The 21,532-nt window shown below is 32.6% G+C and overlaps 1 protein-coding gene across 2 annotated transcripts in view; it reads right to left on the reverse strand.

The window, feature by feature from the left end:
- LOC114332543 (Krueppel-like factor 5) overlaps nt 1-19,109 on the reverse strand; it is a 663,198-nt gene extending 644,089 nt beyond the window's left edge. Inside the window, exon 1 of one of the 2 annotated variants that reach the window (XM_050643496.1) lies at nt 18,797-19,109. The gene's annotated coding sequence lies outside the window, so the exon portion shown is untranslated. Of the gene's footprint in view, nt 1-13,273; nt 13,378-18,796 lie in introns of those variants that run through there. The other variant, XM_050643497.1, reaches the window with a different exon arrangement.
- Nucleotides 19,110-21,532: the final 2,423 nt, after the last annotated feature.

The raw sequence follows: 21,532 nt of genomic DNA on the forward strand, positions 1-21,532 counted from the left end.
AGGCTCATCGGATATGCAGAACTGTGAATCTTGGAAGAGAAAATGTACTGTACTGCCGCCTTTCTAGACATCTCGCAAGCATTCGATAAAGTCTGGCACACAAGCCTTCTATACAAATTTAAAAAAAGATCCTTCCTCTCGCTCCGTTCCTAAATCTAAAATCCTACCTGCGTGACCATTGCTTTTTTGTACAACATAGAGGATAGAGATGAGTCACTATTTCCAGTTGGATCCGGAGTCTCACAGGGAAGTGTCTTGGGGCCAGTTTTATACCTATTGTACACAGCGGACTTGCCAACAAGCTTTCAAAACACGACAGCTACATTTGCAGATGACACAGCAGTGATGTCAATACATCAGGTCCCACATACAGCTTCTCAACTTCTGCATGCAAACCAGCCTAAACAAAGTTAAAATATTGGAGAGGTTCCAGTCAAAGGTTCTTCGAATTATTACAAATGATCTATACCTGACCTAGAAATTGCAACGGTAAAAGAAGAAATTAGTAACTGCTCAGAAATGCGAAGACATATTGACACAACCTCCTAACGTATGAGCGAGAAACCTGATGAGACAACCAGTTAGACGCAGACTTAGACGGAATACACCAAGTGGTCTACCAACGGTGTACAGGAAGATACTAAGGAAGGGGGGTTACAACTACTGGATGGTCTCTGGGGGCTATGGAATAGTAATGGTGTTAAGCCTATAGAGCTCAAAGTACGTACCAATGAGGGGGATTATAACCCCCAAAACCCCCCTGGTTACGCCTACGGACCTACCATCACGATTTTAATTATGTGCCGTCCTTGCCAGAGTCAAACAATTGTATATTTATGTGAAATAAACATAATATTATGTAAAGAAAATGGTATAGAAATCATTTTTTCCAAGACACCTACACTAGGGGTCATAACATTTACTTATTGTAATTGTTTTACAGATTATAAATAAATTAGGAGGTTAAATAAAAAATATATATTTCAGTGGAATAGAATTTGACTTTCATCAAAACTGTTAGCTTTGATAATTACTTTTTTATAACACCTTTCGATAATTATAATACAAAATCAGTAATTGCATATACCGATAAAAATCCTCGTATTATTTTATTCAACCTGTTTTATAGTAATTTTATTGTCCTTGGAAAGTATGGTCCAATTTAAATCGTATATGATAGAATTTTTATTATGTCCGAATTTTTTGAAAATATACGGATGGACAATTTTATTGTACTAAAATAGAGTAATTAAATCCGAGATTAACCACAGTTGTGCATTAAGACCCGTTTGATTTAACAGAATTTTAGTATTTTTCCCAGTTACGTATACTACTTTCTATAACGTTATCTGTTATGAATACATGGTACGTTGGATGTTCAATAATACGTTTTATGGTAGCTATTAGATATGATATCTGTGCCTTCAATCTGAACAATATCTGCGCACCCGTAACTATCACCGTTATTATTGATTACATAAAATACGTTGCTCATTTTATTTATGTCTGTATTAAACAATACTATGAATTCTGCTTGGAGTTATTTGCCATTTAAAAAAAATGCAATTTTAAAAAACTAACGAAGTACTTAACTCCAAGAAGGTACCACAAAATTTGTATTAAAATGTTACATATTAAAAATATTGGACGCGTTTCAGCTCAACACGAGCCATCATCAGCAAAATACAGGAGATTGATAAATGGTGGTTTTTGGTACCCGTGTTGAGCTGCCCCCCCCCCCCCCCACTTGCAAAAATCAAAAAACTAATAGCCCTGATTTATGAGCTATTTATGAGCTTTCATATTCCGCAAACTAAAAATTTTGAGCTCGTTCCACTGAGCAGGAATTTAATACTTTAGTGGAACTAAACCCCACTACTTAAAAATAGGAATATTGAACCGGTTTTTGCGGCAGAATTACGAGCTATTTATGAGCTCTTGAAATTATATAGTTTCGATTTTTGAGCTCATCCCCTTCACCCCCAAACAACCCTTTAATTGATTTAACTTAAGAGAAAAATGCTGGGAAAACTTAAAATATATCGTATTGCGGATATAATTCCTATAGCTTATATATTCTAAGAATAAACTTAATAATAAGAGGCAGATACCAGTAGTTGAAAGGCTAAATAGATAGAAAATTGGAGCCAACCTATGCCCCGGGTCACATTTTTCGTTCAGTATGGGTTTTTATTATTCTTCTTATATCAGGCGACAGACGAGACTCGTTAGTCTCTAGCACTTGGTCATAAGGCATTTGTACCATACCTTGTTTTTTTTTCCTTAACCTCTCATAAGTTACGTGGCCTCAACGAAGGCTAACAGTTTTCTTATTGGTAGTTTTAGGATCTCTTCTGGTTCAAACTTCAGTTAACCAGTGAATTTCTGCCTTACATCATTTAGCACATTACAATTGCATATTATATGTGTGGCAGTATCTTCTTTCATCTCACACTTCCTGCGCCATGGTTCATTTACCTTACATCGTTTGTGTGGGTGGTTTTTAAACGGAATTGTCCAGTCACTTTTTCACTGACTGTTTTGCTCTCTCGTTTATTGAGATTCATCAAATCGTTCGAGAGTTTTTTTTATCAATATTCTTGATTATTTTTGAAGTTATACTTCTTTACCGGCGATAGAGAGTGAACTTTTATATGTTAAAACCTATCAGCCCGGCGCATGCGCATTATAACTTTGTTCTGATTAGATGTTCAAATGACATGTCAAAAATTATCCGATATGGCAGCTGTAGGACAGCTGTGGTTTGGAGGTAAAGGTAAAGGTAAACAAATGTATAATATATTAGTTTTATTGTTGTGAGGACAGAAACAAAAAAGTTTATAATATTGTAGTGACTTTTAAATAGTTTTTAAAAGCAACAGGTACGTAATAATTGTTAATGTATCATGGGTATAAACCTACCTATTTGATCTGCCAAAATACATAGTATGTAATACTTTTATTTATATAATTTGATTACCATCAAAATTTCTATCAATATTCACCTAATATATTGTTTTTTACTCTATGTTTTGTTGTATTTTTTCAATTCTAAATCATTTCAATTCAAAATTAAAATAATTTGATCAATTTTCAAACTATCAAAATATCACAAGTTTAATCCGTTTAGTTAGTCGATCTTCGTAAATAATGACACATAGTGTCCGTGGCTAAGCGTTGAAGGCGAAATAATTCCAATACCAACCGCGCTTATCAGCGCTGGTTCGAGTCCCAATAGAAACTTTCTTTTTTGTTTTTTTTTAATACATTTTATGATTGTAAGTATATTTATTATATAATTGTATTTTCAGAAAATACGTATTTAGTTAAAAAAAATTTCGACAATTAATGTTCAGACATCATTTGTGGCTTGTTTAATGTGTTTGTGTGTGTTTTATTCTTTTGTTATTTTAATTTTTGGCACTGTTCTAATAAAAATGTTTGAGAAGTAGTAAGTATAAATTAGTTTAATATTTAAACAAAATATAAATAAAAAGTATATTAATTTCGTTTAAATCATATAATAGAAGTATAACTTCTTACGTGCGTACAAAGTACCTACACACACATTCTTTTTTTTTAGTCTGGTTTTGCCCTTTAGTGGCTCTACATTTCTTCTGATGATTCCTTATCAGCGATTTCTGAATCTCATTTTTCGTAGCATCTTTATTGATGCCACAGAAATGTTCAGGGCCTTCAAATGTTTCTCTCGAGCATTGTTTTGCGAACATATCTGCTCGTTCATTCCTTTGTACAGTTACGGTCACTGAATAGTTTACACTTTAATTTTTATATTGTAATACTGTAAAATTGCAGTGTCGTACGAATTTGATAAATGTCAAAGTCAAAAAATCTCAAAAAGTCAATGAGTGTCAAAAATTTCGTGAGTGTTGAAAAATAAAATAAGAAACTAAACCATTATCCATTTTATTCAAAAAAACTTCTTTCTATATTTACCATTTTGATAAATTTTGTAAAATTTATTTTTATTATTTTGATTTTTTAATTTTAATCAACCTATTCTAGGTACACCACTGGCAACGTCACTTTGACGCAAGAGGTGCGTTTAAACGAGGTAAAAATTTTAAAAATCGGCTCCTAGATAAGCCAGCCTGTAAACTATTCACTGGCCGTAACTGTACATACACCTTCATGACCCGGCAGCCATATTAAAGACACTTTATTGTCTTTTGCCAGGTTGTTGAGGAGCTCTTTAAAGTTCCTCACCAGTTTTGATTTCATGGGTGGGTTCTTTATTACCAGAATAGCCGCTTGACTATCTATGTAAATGTTGATTCTCTTAACTTTATGGTCTCCATCTATGGTTTCATCGACGCAGGCAAAAACTTCAGCCTGGAACCCAGTTGTAATAACTTATATTGACATAGGCTGTAAGATTTATTATAGTTGCATTTTTGTCCAAAGACTCCTGATCCAGTACCATAAGCAATTTTAGATCCATCAGTGAACCATATTAACTGCCCATTAATATTTGGGACTTTCTGCTCTCTATATGGTATAATTGTGTTTATCTTCTCAGTGAAGATTAGTTCTGGTGTCATTATATCTGAGTTCATCATAAATATGGATTCCTCAGTTTATCATCCCAGTAGTGTTTTTGTGGCTATTTAATACATAATTCATCTCCAAGATACATAAGGTCATGAAATGTAGAAGACATAAATGGATGGGTGACAAAAAGGAAACAGTAGTGGAGCGAACATGTTAGTAGAATGGCAGAGGATAGGATAGTACGAATACCACGAGATAAGTCACCAAATGGACGAAGAAGTATTGGCAGACCAACAAAAAGATGATGCGATAACTTAAACAATTTAGGAGGCTAATATTGAAGAAGAAACAGGCTTTAAAGCCTACATACAAGAAGGAAGAAGAAGAAGATCTCCAAGTATTGTTTGCTTTGAGTCTCAGGATAATTATAAAGGCTACCCCCGAAATATATACAGTTCCCTGTAATATTCAAGGCTAATGTTATATTTAAAAGCGCTTATCTTTATAGGGTGGTGAGAGTGGTCACACAAGATTGCAAAGCCGTCTTTTTTTACCAAAATACTCAACCATAATTAACTATCGGTCGTATCACTGATATGTACAACCAACAGATTACCTTTGGTTTCAACCCCTAGGCTTTAGCTACAACTCTAGTCTGCAGTTCCTGAAGAGTCTGAAGATTTGAAGCACCAGCAAAAAGCGTGGCTAGACTACCTAACTTGACAATGGCAAGTGCGATCTTGCCGAAACGACGTCAAAACAATGGTTTTTTACAAAACAAAATAATTGTTCAACTATATATTTCATAATGATGATCTAGAATTTTATCACCGAATATGTTTCTTACGACTGATATAAAACTTCTGAATCCTAAAACATTAAAAATAGGATACACGTGTATTTTTGTAAACAAACCTTTCAAGGTTGATACTACATAGACTCGAACTTTATCTTATCTAGGCGTGCTCATCTGCTTTATAAATAATAATGTTTTCTTGTAAATGCATTTCGCCTTATCAATTTAAATAGATAGTAGCAGTATCCTAAAAAATTGATAGTTTAGTAATCCATTAGTCTATCACTTATTGGCGTAATCGTCAAAATTAAGATTCTGGACCTTTGTCTCGAATCTTTGCCCGATATTTCTCTTGGACATTTAGGACATTAAAATCCACAAGAATTAATACGAGAAAACAATGAAAAAATGTTTTTAATTAAGTTAATTTATCTTTAAATAAGAAACCATATCATAAAAAAACTATTTTTTCTACGAGCGTACAAAAATGTCTACTTTCGCGCACGTGTTTTATATAGTTTAGAAAGTTTTACTTTTCCGCACGCGTTTTACTTTTCCGCACTAAACTAATAAACTAATATTTAGATATTATTTACTAATTTATTTCAAATATATCTTATTGTGTTCATGTTTTAATGAAATTAACGAGATAATTCGATGAAATAAAATAATTTTGACATAATATTCGAAAGTCAAATCAGTAGACAATAACAGTGGTTTTGAATCGTCGTCATGGAAACCAAGATCGTCGTCATGCCAACCAATTATGCTGAAAGTTTGGTTTTGACAACCTTGTCAAAGAGTTAATTTGTGTATTGTCGAGGAAATCAAGCATTTTGGCTCGCAATGTTTTCGTCCAGCATGGATTTACTTGAAATTTTTACAAAAGGTAGGGAATAGTCCAAGGATCATTTTCTATCATACCGCTGTACGCTAAAACCTTGGGGGTGGTTGCCACCCCATCTCGGGGGGCGGGAATTTTTTATTACATTTTAACCATGTAAATCTATGTAGAAAGTGGTTCTAAGAAAAAAATGTTTTTTACATTATCTTCGTAAAACTAATATTTTTCGAGTTATTCGCGCTTGAAAGTAACAGTTTTTCGATGAGAAAATCGACTTTTTTAGAGGGTTTCTTGAGAATACCTCGAAAAATACGCACTTAATCAAAAAAACTGTAGATGTCAAAATTGTATCTTTTAGTAACACAAACCAAATACTTTTTCTGTAATATCTTTAAGATCAATACAAACCGAGATACGGCATGTTAAAAATTAGCTTTTTTCGTCAAATGCATATTTGAAATATTCAAAGTAAAATAACGGAAAAACTTTGCATTTTCGAGGAAAACTTGACAAATATTTTTTCAAGTACACAGTTAGGCCTTTCAAAAAATAATAATAAAAAGTTTCTAGCCTGAAAATTAAGCGATTTATGATCAAAAAAAGGTCGGTACCTGCTTTTCTCTATGAAAAAATCAGTGAAAACAACCCCCTAACTACGCTCCTAATTAAAAATTGGTTTTCACCTTTCTGCAACTCCTTTTATATTTGTATTATCAATACACCCAAGAAGTTCGACCGATTTAAAAGGCATAATTTTAGAAAAATTGGAGTTTAAAGAAAAATTAATTTTTTGGAATTTCCCTTTTTCACCTTTTACTTTAAAATATCTAAGAAAATACTGGAGATACGAAAAAAATGATGGACTTTTTTAACAACTAAAATTCTCTTGTGCATAAATTCTCATTACAGTCAACAGTTGGCGAGAAATAGCTGTTTAAAACCTCTATTTACGAGCAAACGCCCCCTTATTCGAGCCCATTAAACCCACCCTAATTAAAAACTAAGGGATCTTACGAAATTTAGTTTACACAGTCTTATAACTCCTCAAAAATCCTAGAGTCATTTTTGAAAAAACTTTTTATCGCCAAAAATGAAGGAGCTAGGTTTATAAAACGATTTTTTTTTTCAAAAAATTCGGATAGTCCGCTTATGGATAATTTTCAATGTATGTATAATACCACAGAACCGGTTCGTATACTGGAAGATGACTAAAAAACTATTTGTATTTGTATTTGTACATATTTGTAAATTCGTATTTTTGTGTAAATAAATGTTTTTGTAATTCTTTAATTCTACTTTTTTTTTCTGTATAGATCTATTAAAATATCTACTTGTAAAAACTGTAATGTTATTAAGGGTTGTTTTTAAGGGCTGAAATATTATGATATTATTTCCTAAAGTATAAAACAATCATTATTTAACCAATCAAAACCAAATTTTACTCATATTAAAATTTACAATGTTTTTATATAATTTTTGACAATAAGGGGTAGTTTACACACCTAAAAATAATCAACTCCCTTAAGCATGATATACGCTGTGAGCTCGTACATAGAGGGGATATTTACAAATTCACCAGCGCCAGTAGTGACAAGTCTGTAAACGTTTACCGGAAATTTGACATAAATGTCAAAGTGATTAATTTAAAATTAAAATTAAAAACATTAATTATAAAAAATATTAGTTGGTCAAAGCTGTGGTATATATATTTACCTTAAATATACTTACGTTTTAAATACTGAATTCAAGTTTTTTTAATGTTCCGTAATATGTAATTATAAATTAATCTTAGCGCCATCTACACGATAATTGTGAAAGTATCCGAAGTAAGAAATTCATATTTTATCAATAGAACGTCAAAATGATTAGCAAAATCTTAAAAAAATCGATTACAATTTAATTACTTTTTTGCGTTGTAAATATTAAGCGATAACAATTAAATAATAAATTAAAAAATTACCGGTGAAAGTTGAATTAGTACCCGCTAGGAGCGACACCAGCGAAGCTCAGAGCGTATACGCTGTGAGCTTCGCTGGTGTCGCTCCTGGCGGATTACTAATCAACTTTCACTGGTAATTTTTAAATTTATTATTTAATTGTTATCGCTTAATATTTACAACGCAAAAAAGTAATTAAATTGTAATCGATTTTTTTAAGATTTTGCTAATCATTTTGACGTTCTATTGATAAAATATGAATTTCTTACTTCGGATACTTTCACAATTATCGTGTAGATGGCGGTAAGATTAATATATTAATTTATAATTAGATATTACGGAACATTAAAAAAACTTAAATTCAGTATTTAAAACGTATTGTATATTTAAGGTAAAAATATATAACACAGCTTTGACAAACTAATACTTTTTATAATTAATGTTTTTAATTTTAATTTTAAATTAATCACTTTGACATTTATGCCAAATTTCCAGTAATCGTTTACAGACTTGTCACTACTGGCGCTCGCGAATTTGTAAATATCCCTTCTACGTACGAGCTCACAGCGTATAGAATATGAAATACAGGGTGAGATGATCCTAATCCCAAATTTTTATCTAAATCGATGCAAGCCGAAATTATTGTTTTAGGATAAGTAAATTTTTTATATATAGCTACAACAAGGGTGGTTTTAAGGGTTGAAATATTATGATAATATATCTTAAAGCATAAAACATCATTATGTAACTAATAAGAACCAAATGTTGAAAATATTAAAGTGAAACAAACGATTATACCAAAGAAATCCGAATTAGAATAGAAAAGGCTAGAAGTGCATTCACTAATATGAAACAAATATTATGTAGTAGAGACCTCAGCCTAAATCTTAGAAAGCTAGTACTAAAATGTTATGTATTTTCTGTTTTCTTGTATGGTGGGGAGACATGGACTCTCAATAAACAATGCCTCAATAGATTGGAAGCATTTGAGATGTGGACGTATCGAAGAATGCTGAGAATCTCCTGGACAGAGAGAATAACCAATGAGGAAGTACTAAAGAGAATACAGAACAGCAGGGAGATACTGGATTCCATCAAAATAAGAAAACTTCAATACTTGGGTCATATAACACGTGGTGACATATATGAACTCCTAAAATTAATTATGCAGGGAAAGATTCAACGAAGGCGCAGCATAGGTAGGAGAAAAATGTCCTGGCTGAGAAATCTCAGAGAATGGTTTGGATGCAGCTCAACTGAACTCTTTCGAGCTGTAGTGTCAATAGCAATGATGATTGCCAACTTTCGTCGCGAGGATGGCACGTAAAGAAGAAAGTTAAGAAGTAAGAACAACAGTAACAATAATCGGGATTCAAATAAGTTTATTTGGATGTTTGATTTCCAAAGTATGTATTGCCTATTCTAACAAGTGGAACAGAAACTAGGACTTTTAACAACAACATAGTACACAAACATCAAGTGACGCAGAGAGCTCTGAACCGGAGAATGCTCAACATTAAGAACAACTGTATAAAGAGCCAACGATAACGACGACGAGAAAGGCACAGAGAATACGATATTTGGGGCACATCGAAATAACGGGAAGTAAAAGAATGCCAAAACTGGTACTCTCACGAAGACCAACACAAAAGAGAAGGAAAGGTAGGGAAAGAAAAAGATGAAAGGACAGTGTGTACGAAGACCTGAAGAAGAGTAACATTTAGAGATGGAAAGAACTAGCGTTGGGCAGAAGGGGATAAAGGAAGGTGGTGAAGGAGTGCATAAGAAGAATGAAGTGTAATTAAATAAAATTGGTAAGAATAAGATTAAAATAAAATGTAAGCAGAAAAATTGAAACGTTTTAGCCTACAAGGCCTGTTGAACTTAATAAATAATAAAATAGAATTTGAACTGGGTTGGAATAAAAATTGCTTTAAATTGAAACATCATGTTGTAGAAGTAATTATAGTAATACAAAATTAAAATTGTTTAATTAGCTATATTATTATGCAAAGTACAACATGCGTAAAATTATATGAAGGCAATGTTGTCCTAAGATCTATGAAATAAAAGATACGCAATAATGATACATGATCATATTATTATCTACATTTTTATTATCTACATTTTGACAGTCATCAGACATCATCAGTACCTACGTTATACAGGGTGTCCCGAAAAGAATGGTCATAAATTATACCACACATTCTGGGGTCAAAAATAGTTCGATTGAACCTAACTTACCTTAGTACAAATGTGCTCACAAAAAAAGTTACAGCCCTTTGAAGTTACAAAATGAAAATCGATTTTTTTCAATATATCGAAAACTATTAGAGATTTTTTATCGAAAATGGACATGTATAATTCTTATGTCAAGAACATCTTAAAACAAAATTATAGTGAAATTTGTCCACCCCATAAAAAATTTATGGGGATTTTGTTCCCTTAAACCCCCCCAAACTTTTGTGTACGTTCCAATTAATTCATTATTGTGGTACCATTAGTTAAACACAACGTTTTTAAAACTTTTTTGCCTCTCAGTATTTTTTCGATAAGCCAGTTTTTATTGAGATGCGGCTTCTTTTTCAATATATTTACGTAAAAATTTTATGGGGGTTTTGTTCCTTTAAACCCCCCTAATGTTTGTGTACGTTCCAATTAAACTATTATTGTGGTACCATTAGTTAAACACAGTGTTTTTAAAACTTTTGTCTCTTAGTCTTTTGTTCATAAGTCACCTTTTATCGAGATGTAGCTTCTTTTTCAAAATATACCTAAAAATGTAAATTATAAATAAATTTTCAGATTATTAACAGGTCTCTATAACCGCGGACTGGGACGTTTCGCCGTCGCCGTTTCGCCGTCGCCATTTCGCCGTCGCCATTTCGCCGTCGAGCCACTTCGCCGTCGGCCGTTTCGCCGTCGAGCCAGTTCGCCGTCGCGATCCCGGCATTGGTTAAGTTTACAAGAACGTGATAACATACTAACTTATTTACACTAAATGTCGCAAGAACGTGATAACATACTAACTTTTTTATACTAAATGTCAGTGTAAATAAAATGCTGATGTTGCTAGTAAAACCAAGTCATATTTTCGTATTCAACTATACATTGTTTTCGTCCGAAAAATAAAATATTTACAGATTTCAATTTCAATTGTTTTTACTGCATCAAAAATAAAAACTTCATTATGCAAAAGTGATAGTATATAATCGTTCGAAAACCATTCAAAACTTATAGACAAGTAATGATCATCCCGAAATTATAAATACGAATGCTAACAAAGAAATGGCGACGGCGAAATGGCTCGACGGCGAAACGGCGACGGCGAAATGGCTCGACGGCGAAACGGCGACGGCGAAATGGCGACGGCGAAACGGCGACGGCGAAATGTCCTAGACCCCTATAACCGTACTTAACCATATACAAATATGTGGTGGATTCGACAAATATTCAAAATATCTCGATAAACACTGGCTTATCGAAAAAGTACTAAGAGGCAAAAAAGTTTTAAAAATAATGTGTTTAACTAATAGTGCCACAATAATAATTTAATTGGAACGTATACAAAAGTTTGGGGGGGTTTCAGGGAACAAAACCCCCATAAAATTTGTATGGAGTGCAGAAATTTTACTTAATTTTTTTTTAAGATATTGCTGTCGTAAAAATGCCACATGTCAATTTTCAATAAAAAATCTCTGAGAGTTTTCGATATATGAAAAAAAATCGATTTTCATTTTGTAACTTCAAAGGGCTGTAACTTTTTTTGTGTGCTCTATTGTATATAGGTAAGTGAGGTTCAATCAACCTATTTTTGACCCCAGAATCTGTGGTATAATTTATGACCAATCTTTTCGGGGCACCCTGTATAGGCAATGTTAAAGAAGGATTTTGGAATAAAATTCATATAAGCATTCTATATCTACAGTTTTTTAGTACAATCAAACGAAGGTTTAATGGTAGGGGAGCCCAAGCGGGGATTTTTGCAGTTACTCGAGCGCGTCAGATTATTACATGGGGAGAAACCTTGTACCCTGAAAATGTACCTCTACCATATATTGGCTCTTAATGCAGGGGAGTTCGTTAAGAGGGGCCGAAAAAAATCTATCCTTAGAAAAACTCGAAATCGTCAGATTAAGATAAGGTAAGTTAAGTACATACAAAACAGTGTATATTTCAAAAATCTATCGAATGATACCAAATACGACTTCCCACGGAGAGGGGTGGGGGGTAAATTTAATATTTTAAATACGAATCCCGCGAAATGAACATCAGATCGAAAAACTGAAAAATACACTTATTCAATAATTTTGAAAAATCTATCGAATGGTACCAAACACGACTCCCCACGGAGATGGGGTGGGGGGTTACTTTAAAATCTTAAATGGGAGCCCCCATTTTTATTGCAGATTGGGATTCCTTACGTAAAAATAAGTAACTTTTATTCGAGGCAGTGCTTCGAATTATGGATAAATGGCGCTATAATCTAAAAAACCATTGTTGGAAATGGAAAATTAAATTATAAATGGAAGGTCCCCACTAAAATGGAAAACTTTACTTAACTTCTTTTGGTTTTAGGACCTACTCTTCACAACCCAATAGGGTTGTGAAGAGTAGGTCACTGCTCGAGTGACTGCACATTTAGCATACTTTGCTTTCCTACCATAATTTTTTTTCAGATCTTTACAGCTAGAACTTCTTTTGAAATTCAGAGTTATTGTGTCTTAAAAAACTGAGCTAATGCAACTTTAAAATAAAGAGTTAGATATGCCGATTCGTCATATTGTTTATTTTAAAAATAAATACATACCTACATACACACATTCGAATTATAAAGTATAGTAATTGTTTACAAGCCTTAATTTGTGAACAATTCAAACATTCTTCATGCTTGTTTGAAATAACATAAAAGTTCATTTAAACTATTCTCTATTCCAGCGGTTCCCAATCTGTGGAACATGTACCACTGGTGGTACATTTCATTTTTTGAGGTGGTACACAAAACGCAAAAACAGACAAAATCAGCACCACTATTATAGTTAATTAGATCACCTAGTTAGATATGTATTTCAGTTAGGTGGTACCAAAAATAATAAAAAGTATTTGGTGGTACATGACACAAAAAGGTTGAGAACCGCTGCTCTATTCTAACCATAACCCCCAAGGTTCATTAGATTTACCAACCTTCAAACATACGGTAATAATCCAAAAACGAAAAATAAAACTAATTCTAAAACTGGCTCAATAACTGGCATAAAAAACAACTAAAAAGAAAAAAGTCTGAAAATAAATCAGTTCGTATTGCTGATTCTGACATATGGAACTGAAACATGGGTTTTTAACCACAATATAATCCACAAACTTCAAGTGACTAAGAGAGCTATGGAACGGAGATTGCTCTACATAACTCTACATTAAGCTCAGCTATCGAAAATCTAATGAAGAAATACGAAGACGATCAAAAGGAGCAGGTGTAATGTGTAATCCAAAAGAATGCCATGTCAAAATGGAACTTGGCAGGACACACAGGAAGAATGGAAGACAATCGTTGCATTGGATGAAGCGAATTCTTGAATGGCGACCAAGAACAAACAAGAGAAGTAGAGGCAGAATTAAAACCAGATGGACAGATGACATCAAGCGATTGGCTGGTCACGAATGGATGCAGAAAACAACAAAGAGAAATGAATGGAAACATCTCTAAAGCAGGCCGCACATCAAAGAAACATGAAACGTAAATCACGTTTCATGGAAATAAAACACTGCTAAATAAATAAACGTCCGGCCATTTATGAAACTCTCCGAAAATAAAAATGTTTTATGAGCATGAATCACACTCGTTTCATTGGTAGGCGAACTTCAAGATTTGTTTAGCCGTGTTTTATTTTCATGAAACGTGTTTTACGTTTCATGTTTTACGTTTCATGTTTCGTTGGTGTGCGGCCTGCCTTAGAGAGTCTTACATCCGATGATGGATGGAATAGTTGTTGGTGATGATACAATCTAGGAGCTAAGTAGTTGAGATGGTATACTAGGTATACTGATGTGAAAAAATGTAAAAAAGCGGCTAAAAAATATAATGAATAAAATACTGACCAATTTTAAAATCCGAAAAATCAGTGAAACAAAATACTGCATCATGAAAGAATAGTCGGTGATTGGAGATTTAAACACTTTCAAAACATTTTACATTATTATTTAATGCTGTAGTAGATAATGAGAGAGATATTAATAAAACATGTTACGTATATTTACATCGATGTTAGAATTTGAACTGGGTTGGAATAAAAATATCTTTAAATTGAAACATATATGGAAGTAATTATAGTACATAATACCAAATTAAAATTTGTTAATTAGCTATATGCAAAGTACAACATGCAACATGCGTTAAATTATATTTAAGGCAATGTTGTTCTAGGTTCTAGGATCTATGTAATAAAAGATATTCGCAATGATGATACATGATCATATCTAGGTGTAGGTACACTTTGACAGTCATCAGATCAATATAATAGGTTATACAGAAAATCTCCAAAAAATACTTTCGAAATAAAATTAATATACTGAGAGGGTTCTATATCTGCATGTTTTTAGTAAAATCAAAAGCTGGTTTAATTTTTTTTTGTTTTCAGATCTTTACAGGTAACGAAGTTCTTTTGAAAATCAGAGTTTTGTTTCTTATAAAGCTGAGCTAGTGTAACAATAAAATAAAGTGTTATGTCGGTTCGTTATTATTGTTTATTTTGAAAATCAATACATACGAAATGCATACAAATTCGAATTGTAAATAGAATTCTTGAACAATTCAAACATTATTCATGGTTGTTTATGTGAAACAATATAAAAATAAAGTTCATTTAAACTAATCTCTATTCTAACCATAACCCCCAAGGTTCATTAGATTTACCAATTTTCAAGCGTGCGATAATAAACCAAAAACGAAAAATAAAACTAATTCTAAAACTGGCTCAATAACTGGCATAAAAAACAACTAAAAAAAAAAAAGTCTGAAACTGCTTCTTGATCCATACTCTGCGTCTAGATCAGTAGATACGTATTGACGGTTCTGACACATGGAAATGTAACATGGGCTTTTAATAATCATATAGTCAATTAGTAATCATATAGTAATCAATAGAGAGCGGAATATATGCAACACAACATTACCAAAATATGCGCATATATATGCATTACTTTTACTACAAATATGCAGGTATTTTTTCTAAATTTGTCTAAATATGCAAATGCACATTAAAAATACTCAAAAATAAAACAATATATTAAATATAAACATTTATGTTTAAAAAATTCAACCTACATTTATGTTTAATACATATTTATTTTTCACATAAAAACAAATGAAATGACACACAAAAACTGATATTATAATTAAATTAAGAATCTAAATTATAGTATGAATTTATAATCAAATATTTTTCAAAATTTTCAACTAGCAACTTTTGCCTTCTATCACTAACAACGTGTTTGGACACAGAAAAAGTTCGTTCTACATCTACTAATGTTATAGGACAATATTTTAATTTAGGCAGTAAACTAATTTGCCAAGTCGTAAGATCTTTAGAAAAGTTGCCTTCAAAAATACGTACAACTTTCGGAATTGTCTACAATTTGATGGATTTTTGTATTTTGATGCTTCTCTCTATGTCCGTCTTTATAGAAGTAAAAGCGAATTTGTCGAATAAAAACACTCTTTCCAGAAAAATTTCTTTTGTGGGACATGAAGCTTTTGTTTGTCAGTTCCTCATTTAAAAAATGAAATGTGAAAATGAATGTAACTTATGATTTTGGAACAGGCCTTGCAAAATACTTTGTCTCCACTTAGCTTTAACTCGGAACACTTTATCCAAGCACTTTTTTGAATGGTAGACATATTTAAATTTAATATATACCATTCACTTCAAAAACACTAAATACGATACAACGTTTACTTTAAACAAATGTTGGCCGGAAACTGACAAAATAAATATTAGCTATTATGACTTGCTATGACTTGCTACGCTAATAAAATAATATTTTTCTGGGAACACCCATAATTGTTAAATTCAGGTAGTAATGGGAAAGTCCAGATAGATAATAATGAGCGATAGATAGATAAATAACGAGCTCGTTCATATCGAAGTTATAAAATTCCAACTAAGAGAGGAAAATTTTAAACTTTTATATAATTTATTTTTAAAATATGCAATATAAAATATTTTTAAATATTTTAAAATATTTAAAATATATCGTGTTTAGCTTAAATATGCAATATTGTGTTTGCTGTCTGAAAATATGCAATATATGCATCTATATGCACTTTGCATATATTCCGCTCTCTAGTAATCAAGAACAAAGAAGATTGTAGAGGCAGACCTCAAATCAGATGTACTGATGACATCAAGCGAATGGCAGGCCACGAATAGATGCAAAAAAAACAATGAACAAAAATGAATGGACACACCTAATGAAGGCTCACATCCGGCGATGGATAGAATAGTTGTTGATGATGATACAATACAATAGCTAAGTAGTTGAGATCGTATTGGGACCGTGCAAGTTCGGCAAAGCGATCTCTATTTCTACGCTCTGTACTTTTATTCGCACTTTTAATTATATTGGCCAATTATATTAGTCCTGGTTGCTGGATAATTGTCAAGGCCATAGTCCAAAAAAATAATAAGAAGAAAAAATAAGATGCAGGTTATGTTATGCAAACGTAAACAATTGTATGTAGTAAATAAAATTAGTTATTAAAATGCAGTACTGCAAGCAAAATACAATTAATTAAATTTACCTTTATATAATAATTGCATATCATATCAATATTGTGGAGCAATATATAATTTTTCTGCTTCAATGACAGAAGGTATGAAATATACGTCAATTTGACAATTTCAATTGACAATATGAATTATTTAAGATAGTTGCAATATTTCTCCGCGACTCGCGCACGGTCGTTTCTCGTTTCCCTTCCAAGTACTTGCACATCACGAATACTGATGTATGTGCCGAAACGTAAAAAAGCGGCTAAAAAATATACAATGACCAATAACATTGTGACATAATTATGCCATAGACTGTTTTCAGCTCCCGGCCGAACAGACCCGAGTTGTTTACCAAGTAACCTTTTTTATGATTTATGATGTTCTATTCCTTCTCGACTTTAGGAGTAAATTCTTTCTTGTTTCTTGTAAATATTATTCGAGATGTTATTTATTTCTAGAACATTGAATGTTGTATAAATAGTAGGTTTTTGTAATTAGCAGTTTAGTTGTGAATTTGAAAAAGTCGGTGTACTTTGATATGTGACGGGCGCGGTATATTTTTGAATTTGTAATTAGATAAATTATCAGATTTAGTGTAATAAATAAATTAGATGTAGTAGTTTGTAAAATAAAGGATATAAATTCAGTGTTTCTCATTTGTTTAGAAGTTATTAAAAATAAATAAAGTCAACTAAAACTAAACTTAGTGCCTAAAATATCATAGAAAAGTCAGTCTTATAACGTAACAACATACTGACAAATAATTTTAAAAAGCTAAAAATCAGTTAAACAAAATACTGGATCATGAAAGAATAGTGGGCGATTGGGATTGGAGATTTAAACACTCTCAAAACATATTATTATTTAAGAGGGTAGGCGCAAATTTCGGCTTCAATGATTTTTAAATGCATTAATTTTTTTTCAAATCCTGAGAAAACTAATAAGTATCTTTTAAAAATTTAAAAGCAGAATGAAAGATTACGTTATTACCGAGGGCTGAAGGTCCCCGAAAACTTTTATAATGTTTAGTTTAATAAGTTACAGGTATGAAAAAATAGAGAAAATCTGGTGTGATTTTTAATTTGAAATATCTCATTCAAAAGAAACTTTTTGTTTATTTTAAGGGACTTTCAGCCCTCGGTAATAATGTAGGTAATCTTTCATTCTGCGTTTAAATTTTCTCTAATATTTTATTAGTTTTCTCAGGAATCGAAAAAAATTAATGCAGTTAAAAAGCATTGGAGCCGAAAAATACGCTCTTAATTCAGTAGTAATGAGATAAAACATGTTACGTATGTTTATATGGATATTAGAATTTGAACTGGGTTGGAATAAAAATTTCTTTAAATTGAAACATCTATGGAAGTAATTAGAGTAATACAAAATTAAAATTGTTTAATTAGCTATATGCAAAGTACAACATGCTTTAAATTATAATGAAGGCAATGTTGTTTTAGGATCTATGTAATAAAAGATATACGCAATAATGATACATGATCATATCTACATTTTGACCGTCATCAGACATCAGCAGGTACATTATAAGAAATGTTCAAAAAGGACTTTGGAAGAAAATTCATATAAGCGTTCAATATCTTCAGTTTTTTAACAAAATCAAACGCAGTTATAATTTTTTTTTGCAGATTTTTACAGCGAACGAACTTCTTTTGAAGTTCAGAGTTTTGTTAAAAAGCTGTAATGTAACTAAAATAAAGGGTTAGATATGCCGATTCGTCATATTATTTATTTTGATAATACTCGTAAATGCATACATACATATTCGAATTATAAATAGGTAGTAATTGTTTACAAGCCTTAATTTGTGAACAATTCAAACATTATTCATGGTTAATAATATTGCTTGTTTGAAATAACATAAAAGTTCATTTAAACTATTCTATTCTAACCATAACCCCCAAGGTTCATTAGATTTACCAACCTTCAAACGTGCGGTAATAATCCAAAAACGAAAAATAAAACTAATTCTAAAACTGGCTCAATAACTGGCATAAAAAAACAACTAAAAAGAAAAAAAGTCTGAAAATGCTTCCTAATCCATAGTCAAAAAACAGCAGACTATCGCCGTGGCATGGTCAGATGCCACATGACCGGTCGCTGAACACGCCGCGCGACGATAACAAAACAACTGACAGTCTTGATTTGTTTTGGATGTGGTTGGGGCATAGTGCACAACTCGCAGCCCCACTTGTTTGCGAGCTAAGCTTGATATGCGTCCCCACCCAGCTCACACAACAAACACACACATATACTACACACAGAGCGGTAAAAGGCCGTGTACCAACATTCTAATAGTTTAGAATAGCAAAAAGATTAGGAACTTTGGTGTACGAGGATTCATCAATATTTTTTATGTTTAAAAAATATGGACAAGATAGAGCATAGAGCTCATGAGCTCAACCAAATATAAAGTATTCAGAACCAGGCTTGCTGCGAGGGCGGTAGAGCCGGTAGATTCTACCGGGGCCCGGCGTCAGGGCCGCCGCTACCATGTGTGCAAAGTATGCATCGCACACGGGCGGCCGATTATAAGGGCGGCCAAAAGCAGGCCACTGATGATAATATTTTTTTAAACGAAAATAAATTCAAAAAATTAAATACATAGTAATGATCTACATCTTTCTATAAACTCGTAATATTTCAAACAATTTAAACAAAAATGCCAGAAAATGTTATTTATTATATGAACTGCCCTTTTGCAGTTGTAGTCATAAAGTAGTTCCAGGAATGCTTTTTAATAATTCAAAGTGACTGGCGACTTTCTAACTGACTGTGGCTAAGGCTAAGGCCACACGGGCGATAATTTACGGCGCCGTAAGAGCAGTAAACCTGACAAGGCATTGGTTGACTAACTCCTATTTCATCTACAATTGGTGGAGGAGTTAACCAATGGGTTTACTGCTCTTATGGCGCCGTAAATTAGCGCCTGTGTGGCCTACGGGTCCATATGCGATTTATTCAAATTCTGAACATTTATGATTTGTTAAGAGAGTACGATACGACAATAGGATACTTTCCGAGAATTTAGATAAGTGCTTTTAAGTTGCTCTCATTGAGTAATAAAAAAGTCTTTATTATTACTCGATGGTTTAAAAAAATCTTTTTTATTACTCGATGGTTGCTCTGTTATAATATTGTCCCTTTATGCTTATGTATGGTTATAGATGGGTTATAGTTCAGTCAAGTTGAGAATTTGATGATTTTAGACACGCTTATGATAAATGATTTTGTTTGTAATATATAGTAGTGTGCCCGTTTCTTTTGCACACTACTTTATTTCAAATAGGCCTGGATCCCGCGTACCAAAAAAAGGTGATTAATAGCAAGCTGAAAATTTGTTAATAGCTTAACGGTGTCTAGTCGGACAAACTTTGATGTACGGAAACACTGGAACAGGGGAAGTTTTAATTGTGGAACAGTTTAAAAATTTGGAACGTTAGATTAGGAAAACGTCCCATGTATTTTGTCGGACAGAACATCCAATTGATTTGTTATCCTTTCATTAAACTCTCATGCAAAAAGCAGAGTGCTATTACTGGCCAACATGATTCCTGTCATTTGACATGTTCTTGGTGTTCCACTCATTAAAATGCCCAGTTGGTGATAAACAATAATCTGATTTTTGTATGAGAGTTTAATGAAATGGTAACAAATTAATTGAAAGTTATGTCCGATAAAATACATGGAACGTTTTCGTAGTGTGACGGTCCAAATTTTTAACCTGTTCTACAATTAAAACTTCCCCTGTTTCAGTGTTCCCATACATCAAAGTTTGTCAGACTAGACACCGTTAAGCTATTAACAAATTTTCAGCTTGCTATTAATCTACTTTCTTTTGGTACGCGACATCCAGGTCTAAAAGTAACGTCGAGATCAGAGCAATTTTTATTCATATACGCGTTACGGTTACAATGTATCTCCTGTAAATTTCTTTAAATACTATGTTGAAGCAACTAAAGTGTTAAAAGGGGGGCGGCAAATATTAAGTTGCACACGGGCGGCCAACACTTTAGCGGCGGCCCTGCCCGGCGTCGACCAAAGACGTAATGTTTTTCGTTTTTTTTTTACTTTTTACCGAAGCCCGTTTTTTTTTACCAATGTGGTCCTTTGTTTAATGCGTTAAATTAATCAAATTAAAAAATCTATGGTTTCGTTTTGATTTAAATTTGTCTCCTGTCATCCCCCGATAGTACTATTTCTAGGTCTACCTGTTGTCAAGGAGGCTCTGCAGAACACAAATCTACACCAAAACGTCCACAGTTCTCGGTACAAAAATAAAACTATTTATACCGTAGTATGGTTGGAACGCCCTCTAACGGGGAATAAGTGAAATGAATGTCGACTCGATTCAAGTTCTCTGTTTAACCCTTAAACGCCCAAGGGTGGGTAAAAAATATCCACCTAATGCGTATTCCCTTGTAACATATTATTGTTAAAAAGATAGCCCTTTATCGAATATTAATTTGATTCTACCGATATTTTTGAAAATAAGAGTAATATTTTGAATTAACTATGGAGTGGGCACAAAATGTCCACCCTTGGTAAACCTTGTTACTAAAGGTTTCTGTATAATTTCTCGTTGGCAGGAACATAATCTACCTAATTATCTACGTATCTACATAATTGTCTGCCACACTAATGAGGAGGAAAGGAAGAA

The sequence above is a fragment of the Diabrotica virgifera genome, chromosome 2, assembly GCF_917563875.1.
Source record: "Diabrotica virgifera virgifera chromosome 2, PGI_DIABVI_V3a".
Taxonomy (NCBI): domain Eukaryota; kingdom Metazoa; phylum Arthropoda; class Insecta; order Coleoptera; family Chrysomelidae; genus Diabrotica; species Diabrotica virgifera.